The 12,824-nt window shown below is 53.0% G+C and overlaps 1 protein-coding gene across 1 annotated transcript in view; it reads left to right on the forward strand.

Moving 5' to 3' along the window:
• The window catches only part of GRIK3 (glutamate ionotropic receptor kainate type subunit 3), a 208,915-nt gene that overhangs the window by 159,713 nt on the left and 36,378 nt on the right, over window positions 1-12,824 (forward strand). The window lies entirely within an intron of this gene.

Consider the following 12,824-nt stretch of genomic DNA (forward strand, 5'->3'; position numbering starts at 1 on the left):
TGACCTGATGATTGAACTAGGACTCAGGGTTGACCTGATAATTGAAATGGGACTCAGGGTTGACCTGATGATTGAATCAGAACCCAGGGTTGACCTGATGTCTGAACCGGGACTCAGGGTTGACCTGATGTCTGAACGGGGACTCAGGGTTGACCAGATGGTTGAATGGGGACTCAGGGTTGACCTGATGTCTGAACTGGGACTCGGAGTTGACCTGATGTCTGAACTGGGACACAGGGCTGATCTGATGTCTGAACCGGGACTCAGGGTTGATCTGATGTATAAACCGGACTCAGGGTTGACCTGACGTCTGAACTGGAACGCAGGGTTGACCTGATGTCTGAACCGGAACCCAGGGTTGACCAGATGATTGAACCGGGACTCAGGGTTGACCTGATGATTGATCCGGGACTCATGGTTGACCAGATGATTGAACTGGGACTCGGGGTTGACCTGATGTCGGAACCGGGACTCAGGGTTGACCTGATGTCTGAACCGAAACTCAGGGTTGACCAGATGATTGAACCGGGACTCAGGCTTGACCTGATGATTGAACTGGGACTCAGGGTTGACCTGATGATTGATCCGGGACTCAGGGTTGACCTGATGTCGGAACCGGAACTCAGGGTTGACCAGATGATTGAAACCGGGACTCAGGGTTGACCTGATGATTGAACCAGGTCTCAGGGTTGACCTGATGTCTGAACCGGGACTCAGGGTTGACCAGATGATTGAACTGGGACTCAGGGTTGACCTGATGATTGATCCGGGACTCAGGGTTGACCTGATGTCGGAACCGGGACTCAGGGTTGACCTGATGTCTGAACCGGGACTCAGGGTTGACCAGATGATTCAACCGGGACTCAGGGTTGACCTGATGATTGATCCGGGACTCATGGTTGACCAGATGATTGAACTGGGACTCGGGGTTGACCTGATGTCTGAACTGGGACTCAGGGTTGACCTGATGTCTGAACTGGAACCCAGGGTTGACCAGATGATTGAACCGGGACTCGGGGTTGACCTGATGTCTGAACTGGAACGCAGGGTTGACCTGATGTCTGCACCGGGACTCAGGGTTGACCTGATGATTGAACCGGGACTCAGGGTTGACCTGATGTCTGAACCGGGACTCTGTGTTGACCTGACGTCTGAACTGGAACCCAGGGTTGACCTGATGTCTGAACTGGGACTCAGGGTTGACCTGATGTCTGAACTGGGACTCAGGGTTGACCTGATGATTGAACAGGGACTCAGGGTTGACCTGATGTCTGAACCGGGACTCAGTGTTGACTTGGCGTCTCAACTGGAACCCAGGGTTGACCTGATGTCTGAACTGGGACTCAGGGTTGACCTGATGATTGAACCAGGACTCAGGCTTTACCAGATGATTGAGCCGGGACTCAGGCTTGACCTGATGATTGAACTGGGACTCAGGGTTGACCTGATGATTGATCCGGGACTCAGGGTTGACCTGATGTCGGAACCGGGACTCAGGGTTGACCTGATGTCTGAACCGGGACTCAGGGTTGACCAGATGATTCAACCGGGACTCAGGGTTGGCCTGATGATAGAACCGGGACTCAGGGTTGACCTGATGTCGGAACCAGGACTCAGGGTTGACCTGATGTCTGAACCGGGACTCAGGGTTGACCAGATGATTGAACCGGGACTCAGGCTTGACCTGATGATTGATCCGGGACTCATGGTTGACCAGATGATTGAACGGGGACTCGGGGTTGACCTGATGTCTGAACTGGGACTCAGGGTTGACCTGATGTCTGAACTGGAACCCAAGGTTGACCAGATGATTGAACCGGGACTCGGGGTTCACCTGATGTCTGAACTGGAACGCAGGGTTGACCTGATGTCTGAACTGGGACTCAGGGTTGACCTGATGTCTGAACTGGAACCCAGGGTTGACCAGATGATTGAACCGGGACTCAGGGTTGACCAGATGATTGAACCGGTACTCAGGGTTGACCGGATGGTTGAACTGGGACTCAGGGTTGACCTGATGTCTGAACTGAGACTCAGGGTTGACCTGATGTCTGATCCGGGACTCAGTGTTGACCTGACGCATGAACTGGGACCCAGGGTTGACCTGATGTCTGAACTGGGACTCAGGGTTGACCTGATGATTGAACGGGGACTCAGGGTTGACCTGATGTCTGAACCGGGACACAGGGTTGACCAGATGATTGAACCGGGACTCGGGGTTGACCTGATGTCTGAAGCGGGACTCAGGGTTGACCTGATTTCTGAATCGGGACTCATGGTTGAGCAGATGATTGAACTGGGACTCATGCTTGACCAGATGATTGAACTGGGATTCAGGGTTGACCAGATGATTGAACTGGGAATCAGGGTTGACCTGATGTCTGAACTGGGACTCTGGGTTGACCTGATGTCTGAACCGGGACTCAGGGTTGACCTGATGTCTGAACAGGGACTCAGGGTTGACCAGAGGACTGAACCGCGACTCAGGGTTGACCAGATGATTGATCCGGGACTCGGGGTTGACCTGATGTCTGAAGTGGGACTCGGGGTTGACCTGATGTCTGAACTGGGACTCAGGGTTGACCTGATGTCTGAACTGGAACACAGGGTTGACCAGATGGTTGAACCGGGACTCAGGCTTGACCAGATGATTGAACCGGTACTCAGGGTTGACCGGGTGGTTGAACTGGGACTCAGGGTTGACCTGATGTCTGAACTGAGACTCAAGGTTGACCTGATGTCTGAACCGGGACTCAGGGTTGACCTGATGTCTGAACCGGGACACAGGGTTGACCAGATGATTGAACCGGGACTCGGGGTTGACCTGATGTCTGAAGCGGGACTCAGGGTTGACCTGATGTCTGAATCGGGTCTCGGGGTTGACCAGATGATTGAACGGGGACTCGGGGTTGACCAGATAGTTGAACTGGGACTCAGGGACTCAGGGTTGACCTGATGGTTAATCCGGGACTCAGGGTTGACCTGCTGTCTGAACCGGGACTCAGGGTTGACCTGATTTCTGAATCGGGACTCATGGTTGAGCAGATGATTGAACTGGGACTCATGCTTGACCAGATGAATGAACTGGGATTCAGGGTTGACCAGATGATTGAACTGGGAATCAGGGTTGACCTGATGTCTGAACTGGGACTCTGGGTTGACCTGATGTCTGAACCGGGACTCAGGGTTGACCTGATGTCTGAACAGGGACTCAGGGTTGACCAGAGGACTGAACCGCGACTCAGGGTTGACCAGATGATTGATCCGGGACTCGGGGTTGACCTGATGTCTGAAGTGGGACTCGGGGTTGACCTGATGTCTGAACTGGGACTCAGGGTTGACCTGATGTCTGAACTGGAACACAGGGTTGACCAGATGGTTGAACCGGGACTCAGGCTTGACCAGATGATTGAACCGGTACTCAGGGTTGACCGGGTGGTTGAACTGGGACTCAGGGTTGACCTGATGTCTGAACTGAGACTCAAGGTTGACCTGATGTCTGAACCGGGACTCAGGGTTGACCTGATGTCTGAACCGGGACACAGGGTTGACCAGATGATTGAACCGGGACTCGGGGTTGACCTGATGTCTGAAGCGGGACTCAGGGTTGACCTGATGTCTGAATCGGGTCTCGGGGTTGACCAGATGATTGAACGGGGACTCGGGGTTGACCAGATAGTTGAACTGGGACTCAGGGACTCAGGGTTGACCTGATGGTTGCTCCGGGACTCAGGGTTGACCTGATGTCTGAACCGGGACTCAGGGTTGACCTGATTTCTGAATCGGGACTCATGGTTGAGCAGATGATTGAACTGGGACTCATGCTTGACCAGATGATTGAACTGGGATTCAGGGTTGACCAGATGATTGAACTGGGAATCAGGGTTGACCTGATGTCTGAACTGGGACTCTGGGTTGACCTGATGTCTGAACCGGGACTCAGGGTTGACCTGATGTCTGAACAGGGACTCAGGGTTGACCAGAGGACTGAACCGCGACTCAGGGTTGACCAGATGATTGATCCGGGACTCGGGGTTGACCTGATGTCTGAAGTGGGACTCGGGGTTGACCTGATGTCTGAACTGGGACTCAGGGTTGACCTGATGTCTGAACTGGAACACAGGGTTGACCAGATGGTTGAACCGGGACTCAGGCTTGACCAGATGATTGAACCGGTACTCAGGGTTGACCGGGTGGTTGAACTGGGACTCAGGGTTGACCTGATGTCTGAACTGAGACTCAAGGTTGACCTGATGTCTGAACCGGGACTCAGGGTTGACCTGATGTCTGAACCGGGACACAGGGTTGACCAGATGATTGAACCGGGACTCGGGGTTGACCTGATGTCTGAAGCGGGACTCAGGGTTGACCTGATGTCTGAATCGGGTCTCGGGGTTGACCAGATGATTGAACGGGGACTCGGGGTTGACCAGATAGTTGAACTGGGACTCAGGGACTCAGGGTTGACCTGATGGTTGCTCCGGGACTCAGGGTTGACCTGATGTCTGAACCGGGACTCAGGGTTGACCTGATTTCTGAATCGGGACTCATGGTTGAGCAGATGATTGAACTGGGACTCATGCTTGACCAGATGATTGAACTGGGATTCAGGGTTGACCAGATGATTGAACTGGGACTCAGGGTTGACCTGATGTCGGAACTGGGACTCTGGGTTGACCTGATGTCTGAACCGGGACTTAGGGTTGACCTGATGTTTGAACCGGGACTCAGGGTTGACCAGAGGACTGAACTGCGACTCAGGGTTGACCAGGTGATTGATCCGGGACTCGGGGTTGACCTGATGTCTGAACTGGAACCCAGGGTTGACCTGATGTCTGAACTGGGACTCAGGGTTGACCTGATATCTGAACTGGTACTCAGGGTTGATCTGATGTCTGAACCGGGACTCAGGGTTGATCTGATGTCTGAACCAAGACTCAGGGTTGACCTGACGTCTGATCTGGAACCCAAGGTTGACCTGATGTCGGAACCGGGACTCAGGGTTGACCTGATGATTGAACCGGGACTCAGGGTTGACCTGATGTCTGAACCGGGACTCAGTGTTGACTTGGCGTCTGAACTGGAACCCAGGGTTGACCTGATGTCTGAACTGGGACTCAGGGTTGACCTGATGATTGAACCAGGACTCAGGCTTGACCAGATGATTGAGCCGGGACTCAGGCTTGACCTGATGATTGAACTGGGACTCAGGGTTGACCTGATGATTGAACTGGGACTCAGGGTTGACCTGATGTCGGAACCGGGACTCAGGGTAGACCTGATGTCTGAACTGGAACCCAGGGTTGACCAGATTATTGAACCGGGACTTGGGGTTGACCTGATGTCTGAACAGGAAAGCAGGGTTGACCTGATGTCTGAACTGGGACTCAGGGTTGACCTGATGTCTGAACAGGAACGCAGGGTTGACCTGATGTCTGAACTGGGACTCAGGGTTTTACCTGATGTCTGAACTGGAACGCAGGGTTGACCAGATGATTGAACCGGGACTCAGGGTTGACCAGATGATTGAACCGGGACTCAGGGTTGACCGGGTGGTTGAACTGGGACTCAGGGTTGACCTGATGTCTGAACTGAGACTCAGGGTTGACCTGATGTCTGAACCGGGACTCAGTGTTGACCTGACGTTGAACTGGAACCCAGGGTTGACCTGATGTCTGAACTGGGACTCAGGGTTGACCTGATGATTGAACCAGGACTCAGGCTTCACCAGATGATTGAACCGGGACTCAGGCTTGACCTGATGATTGAACTGGAACTCAGGCTTGACCTGATGATTGATCCGGGACTCAGGGTGGACCTGATGTCGGAACCGGGACTCAGGGTGGACCTGATGTCTGAACCGGGACTCAGGGTTGACCAGATGACTGAACCGGGACTCAGGGTTGATCTGATGTCTGAATCGGGACTCAGGGTTGATCAGAAGATTGAAGTGGGACTCTGGGTTGACCAGATGATTGAACTGGGACTCAGGGTTGACCTGATGTCTGAACTGGGACTCAGGGTTGACCTGATGTCTGCACTGGAACCCAGGGTTGACCAGATGACTGATGTCTGAACTGGGACTCAGGGTTGACCAGATGATTGAACCGGGACTCGGGGTTGACCTGATGTCTGAAGCGGGACTCAGGGTTGACCTGATGTCTGAATCGGGTCTCGGGGTTGACCAGATGATTGAACGGGGACTCGGGGTTGACCAGATAGTTGAACTGGGACTCAGGGACTCAGGGTTGACCTGATGGTTGCTCCGGGACTCAGGGTTGACCTGATGTCTGAACCGGGACTCAGGGTTGACCTGATTTCTGAATCGGGACTCATGGTTGAGCAGATGATTGAACTGGGACTCATGCTTGACCAGATGATTGAACTGGGATTCAGGGTTGACCAGATGATTGAACTGGGACTCAGGGTTGACCTGATGTCGGAACTGGGACTCTGGGTTGACCTGATGTCTGAACCGGGACTTAGGGTTGACCTGATGTCTGAACCGGGACTCAGGGTTGACCAGAGGACTGAACTGCGACTCAGGGTTGACCAGGTGATTGATCCGGGACTCGGGGTTGACCTGATGTCTGAACTGGAACCCAGGGTTGACCTGATGTCTGAACTGGGACTCAGGGTTGACCTGATGTCTGAACTGGTACTCACGGTTGATCTGATGTCTGAACCGGGACTCAGGGTTGATCTGATGTCTGAACCGGGACTCAGGGTTGACCTGACGTCTGAACTGGAACCCAAGGTTGACCTGATGTCGGAACCGGGACTCAGGGTTGACCTGATGTCTGAACCGGGACTCAGCGTTGACCAGATGATTGAACTGGGACTCAGGGTTGACCTGATGATTGATCCGGGACTCAGGGTTGACCTGATGTCTGAACCGGGACTCAGGGTTGACCTGATTTCTGAATCGGGACTCATCATTGACCAGATGATTGAACTGGGACTCATGCTTGACCAGATGATTGAACTGGGATTCAGGGTTGACCAGATGGTTGAACTGGGACTCAGGGTTGACCTGATGTCTGAACTGGGACTCTGGGTTGACCTGATGTCTGAACCGGGACTCAGGGTTGACCTGATGTCTGAACCGGGACTCGGGGTTGACCTGATGTCTGAACCGGGACTCAGGGTTGACCTGATGTCTGAACTGGAACCCAGGGTTGACCAGATGGTTGAACTGGGACTCAGGGTTGACCTGATGTCTGAACTGGGACTCAGGGTTGACCTGATGTCTGAACTGGGACTCAGGGTTGACCTGATGATTGAACCGGGACTCAGGGTTGACCTGATGTCTGAACCGGGACTCAGTGTTGACCTGACGTCTGAACTGGAACCCAGGGTTGACCTGATGTCTGACCTGGGACTCATGGTTGACCTGATGATTGAACTGGGACTCAGGCTTGACCTGATGATTGATCCGGGACTCAGGGTTGTCCTGATGTCGGAACCGGGACTCAGGGTTGACCTGATGTCTGAACAGGGACTCAGGGTTGACCAGATGATTGAACTGGGACTCAGGGTTGATCTGATGTCTGAACCGGGACTCAGGGTTGACGTGATGTCTGAACTGGAACCCAGGGTTGACCTGATGTCTGATCCGGGACTCCGGGTTGGCCTGATGTCTGAACTGGGACCCAGGGTTGACCTGATGTCTGAACTGGAACCCAGGGTTGACCCGATGTGTGAACTGGGACTCAGGGTTGACCTGATGTCTGAACTGGAACCCAGGGTGGACCTGATGTCTGACCCGGGACTCAGGGTTGGCCTGATGTCTGAACTGGGACCCAGGGCCTGCTTCTTCCACCTTAGTCCCCAGTGAAAAGGCCCTTCCCATTGGTCCCCCAGCTGTGGGGTTGCTCTGGCCACACCTGGAGAGCCAGCAGGTGCTAGAAGCCCACACGCAGGCCTCACTCCAAAGTGCCCCACCCTGAGCACTTTTGGCATCTGCCCCTCTCCCGGCCCTCCTCCCTCCATCTCAGGGCTGAGGATTACATTTCAACCCAAGGAATTGCTTTGGGGGTCTCCTGGGCTCTCTGCACTTGGGAGCTCCCGCCTCCAGGGAGACAGCCGGGGCACAGCCCGGTAGGTTCTGACCAAAGAGCCTCTAAGGACAGTCTAGCCCTGCTCAGCTTCTCTTTATAATAAAGCAAAATGTTTACAAGGACCACGTGGTAAGATCATTCTCTACAAAACAACAAAAAGTTAAAAAGCTCTGTTTAGAGTGCTTAGAATAAAGTAAGGCTGCCATAGGATGGAACCTGGGAGCCGGGCTGGGCACCCCATGCTGGGTCCATCCATGGGGCTCATACACGGCTGGCCCTGCCTACCCCACACCGAGGCAGCTCAGCCAGGCCCTACTGGGTGGTGTACATCCTCCCTCTGCTGTGACTCACCAGCGATGTGGCTGGGTGGTGGACACCATGGAGCAGAAAGGGATATAAACCCCATTCTCCCAGCAACCCCAATTCAGACCCCCGGGGCACCATCGTCTGCTACGGAGCAATTGTAGACTGTGGGTCTCAGCCCCAGTCCCCAGCTGTGATTGACAGGATTCACAGTGAAGATGACAGAGACCTCGTGGGGGTTCTGGACATGCTGCTGAGCACAACGAGAGGACTTGGGAGACACCTCACTCCACCAGTTCGGGGCGAGACCCCACTGGCATCTTCTCCTGACAGCCATACACCTGCCTGCCTTTATTGGTGGACTTTTTGTTAACTGAAAAAAATATATACAAATTAGACTGTTAAAACCAGTAAGTCCAAAGGTCTCAAGGGGGAAAGTGTAAAAAAAAATTTTTTTTAATCTAAAAGACTAAAAAGAGCAAAGGAATTAGAGTGAGGACTGATGAGCACTTAAAAGAATATTGCTGTGGATAAAAATAGAAAAGATAAAAGGAGAGTTGAAAGAGAACAAAATTAAAAGGTTAAAAGGAAAATAATAAAGAGAAAAATGAAAAGGAATGCTATCAAGAAAGATGAAAAATGAAAATAAATAATTAACAGCTTCGACTAGACAAGGTAAAAAAAAAAAAAAATGTAAAACCAGAATGTCAGAAAGCGAAAGGATAAAAGTGTGACAAAGCTCAGATATAAAAGGGTAAAAATGAAATAATAAGAAGGTGGTAAAAGATTAAAAGCAGAGAGCTGCGTGAATCGTGCACTATCAATAAATAAGGCACTTTTCACAAGACGAGATTAAAAAAGGAAAAACTAGTATTGCTTGGAGAAATTAGGAGAGGTGATAAATGAGCTGAGATGACTCAGCCTCAAAACAATATTCCAGTAGTATGAGGTGAGCTGAAAATAATATACCAAAATGATGCAAAACCCACCCTGAAAGGCACGGGGTTAACCTCTATTAAAATGGTTTCAGCCTGGTTCCAGGGCATAAGACCCTTGTGCAAAGGCACGAGGGACTTCTCTACCCTAGTGGGGACAGAGTCCAGCAGGTAGCCCTCGGTTCTTCTCGAAGTTTCTTGATCAATACTCGAAGCATCTTGCAAACCTGTGGACCTGCTTTTACCAGCTGCTCCCCAGAGGTCCCCCCACCTGCCGCATCGCTGGGACAGGGACAGAGAGAAGCCCCTCTTGGCCCACAGCCTGGACACAGCTCCTTCGGTCCCACCGCCCCTCCTCCCAGCAGACATGAGCCCCGAAGCCCTCCGGGGCCTGCAGGGTGAGCAGAACACGGGGGCAAGACCACGTGATATGGCTAAGAGCCCAGAACTGTGGGTCTGGGTCCTGGCTTTGCTGTTCGCTCGCTATCTGACCTGGAAAATTGTTTAACCATCCTGTCCCTCAGTTTCCCTTCGGAAAAAGAGGTGATAATAATTGTGCCTACTTCATAGAGTTGAAAGGAATCATGATTAATAAATGCAAATGGCACCAAGTACACGCTAAGCGATAGCCGTTGTTCTTAACTCATATAATTATTGAGTATAAATCCAGGCCCCAGGAAGCTCAGGGTTGATACAGTGTGCAGAATGGCAGGGCTAGAGAAAACCTCTCCTTTGTCCCTGAACTTCACTGAAGACTGACCCCTGACCACGGTCACAGAGGCTATCTCTAGCCCAGAGTGCGTTATAAACTTTGGATTTGTGCCTGAATACCTTTCAGGCCCCGTGGGCATTGCCTGGCTCACCACAGACCCACCCACTCTCTTGTTACCTAGTGGTTTTCTGACTGTCCCCTGAGGGCATTAGGGCTTGTGACCTCATGAGGCCCTCATCTCTCTAGTCTCCTACCTATATTAAAACTCCAGATCCCAACCACCACCTCATCTCCTGCCTTGGCCGATGCCTGGGCTCCCGGCCCCGACCTCATGATTATTCCCTACCCCTGACCCCATCACCTGGACCTCTCGCACTGCTGCTGACCCAGACATCCTGAAGCAGATGTCCTTCCCCGAGTCTTCTGAGAGGGAGATGCCCACTCCCCCACAGGGTCTGGCCTGGGGCCCCCTGAAGACCTAGAGCTGGTCCAGACCTTCCAGAGAATGTACCAGAAAGTCTCAGCATGGTCTGCGTGTCCCCAAGCCCTGGGCCCCCAGGCTTGAGCTCCCTGGGATAGCTGTACCAGTTGTGAGCAGAGGCCCAGCCCCAGCTGCTCTGGCTGAAAACCCAGCCCCGTGCTTTGGCAGCCTGGAAGCAGGGCCAGCGCCGCCCACTGAGAGCGCTGGGCCCCTGCCCTTCTGGAAGTGTGTTGTCAGGGCAACGATGCTTTGAGTGGCAGGAAGGTACCAGGAATATCCAACTGCTTTGCCCTCACAAACAGGACTGGCCTCAAGACCCAACCCGGGGTTAGTTGTTAGGGACACCTTAGCCTGGACACAGATGGACAGAGCCCCGAGCCCACCCTCTCCGGTCCCTCTTGCCATAGGCAGCCTTCCCTAGTCCTAGGCCAAGCCAGCTGCAGCAGGAGCCTGGAAGCCTGCCCTCCCGGCCCTCTCCCTGCCTGGCCCCTGCCTCTGCTCTGGTTCTGCACCTCCATGAGCTCATGAAAAATTCATCCACTCCAACCTCAGCTCACACCCAACTCATTCCTGGGGGCCCTGCTTTTTGAAGGTTCGGTGTTCTTTTGGCTGCTAAGTGAGCAGCAGTGTCAGCACGCACGTGGGCACGTGTGTGGGTGTGAGACTGCATGTCCAGTGTCTGGATGCGCACCAATGGGTGTATTTGTGCCGTGTGCACATGGGAACCCACATCGACTCAACGGCCAGGCAGGCGGAACCGCAGCATCCAGCCGCGGGAGAGGGAAGAGGAAGCAAGGCAGGATGCGGGCTGGGAGGGCCATCCCAGGCCAGAGACCGCTCTAGACCCACCCGCCGGGAGGGCAGAACACCTGATACTTTGTCCTAGTTTTAACCGGCAGAAGCCAAGTCCTCGTCCTCGGCCTCTGTCTGAGCAGAGCTGGGCAGACAAAACATTTGAGAATGTGGTGTGTCTGTGCCAGTGGCATAGGTCACATGTGTGTGGATGGTGTGTGCACATGTGTGTGCATATTGTGTGGACACATGTGTGGATATTGCCTGAGTCAGAAAAGGGAGTGGGGACACAGCTGTTAGGTAGCTGACCCCTGGATCTTTCCCCCCAAGACCCGTCTTTCGACTCCACAGGTCCTGTCGCTGGGAGAAGCTCTACACGGGCCCGGCTCCCACGTCGATATAAGTGATCGGAGAGAAACTAGACTTAAGAGCCCCGGCAACGAAAAGTCGGAAAAGGTTATTTTTCTGGCCCTCTGTTTCCTGTGACTTGTTGAAGAGAAATATTACCCCTGCTCCTTTAGCTGTTCTCCCAGAGCAATAGGAGAGCGTGAAGTTATGAAACTGAGGGCACCTTCACCGAGCAATCGATTAGCAGCCGAGAGAGCTTGTGAATTGGCTGTCTGGACATTTCCAGTAATAAATTGTGAAATAGTCCATGAATAAGTAGTTGGCGGAGTTCAGAATTACCCCCTAGGAAACGTTGCAGGTCTGGAGACACATTACGCAGGCGAGCACCATTTTAATGCTCTGGGCTTTGGCTGTTAAATATGTATGCCATCCGCAAAGCACTTCCCGAAATTAATGGCATTTTACAGCTGCTCCGAAGGCAGCATATTTATATGGAGATGTATAGATTCAGGGGCTGTGGTGGCTTCACAAATGAAGTGCTAATTTTAGAGGATGGGGCCGGGGAGGGGAGTGAGGAGAGGGTCAGGAAGTGAGCTACCTCAGGGGCCTTTCCCAAAATGGGCTTCGGCTGCCAGCAACGATTTTTAACCTTTGGTGACATTGGGCATGGTCTCCAGGCTGGAAAGGTCACTGTGGTAACAGGCCACCCGGTACACAGAGAGAAGATAATAATTACATTAATAATAATAATAGCAGCTTACAGTTGCCAGGCCCTGCCCTAAGTGCTTTTCACAGTTGGACTCCTCTCATCCTTAAAACAGCCCTGTAAAGTAGGTTCTGCTAGTATCCCCATTTTACAGAAGGAGGTACACTGTGCCCGGGAATCTGTGTGTGGTTGGTAATCCCCTGGGAAAGATGGTACCTTCTCTCCAATTATTTTCTTGAGCCAACATTAGGGCCACCCGATGCAGTGGGGCAGTTTGCCGACTGCCCAAGAGCATCTGACCAAAAGGGTGAGTTGGGACTGAAATCCACGCAGGCCTTGCTCCTGGCCCCATGCTGGTTCCCAGGCAGCACCTTCCCGGAGACCAGTTAGCACAGAGGCAGCGTGCGCACCAGCCAAAGTCCCCTCCCCTCCAGGTAGTCCCAGCACCTGCTCCAGCCCCATCTGGATTCTGTTCTCCAGTCTTGTG

The sequence above is a fragment of the Molossus molossus genome, unplaced genomic scaffold (genome assembly GCF_014108415.1).
Source record: "Molossus molossus isolate mMolMol1 unplaced genomic scaffold, mMolMol1.p scaffold_m16_p_12, whole genome shotgun sequence".
In the NCBI taxonomy this organism is placed as follows: Eukaryota; Metazoa; Chordata; class Mammalia; order Chiroptera; family Molossidae; genus Molossus; species Molossus molossus.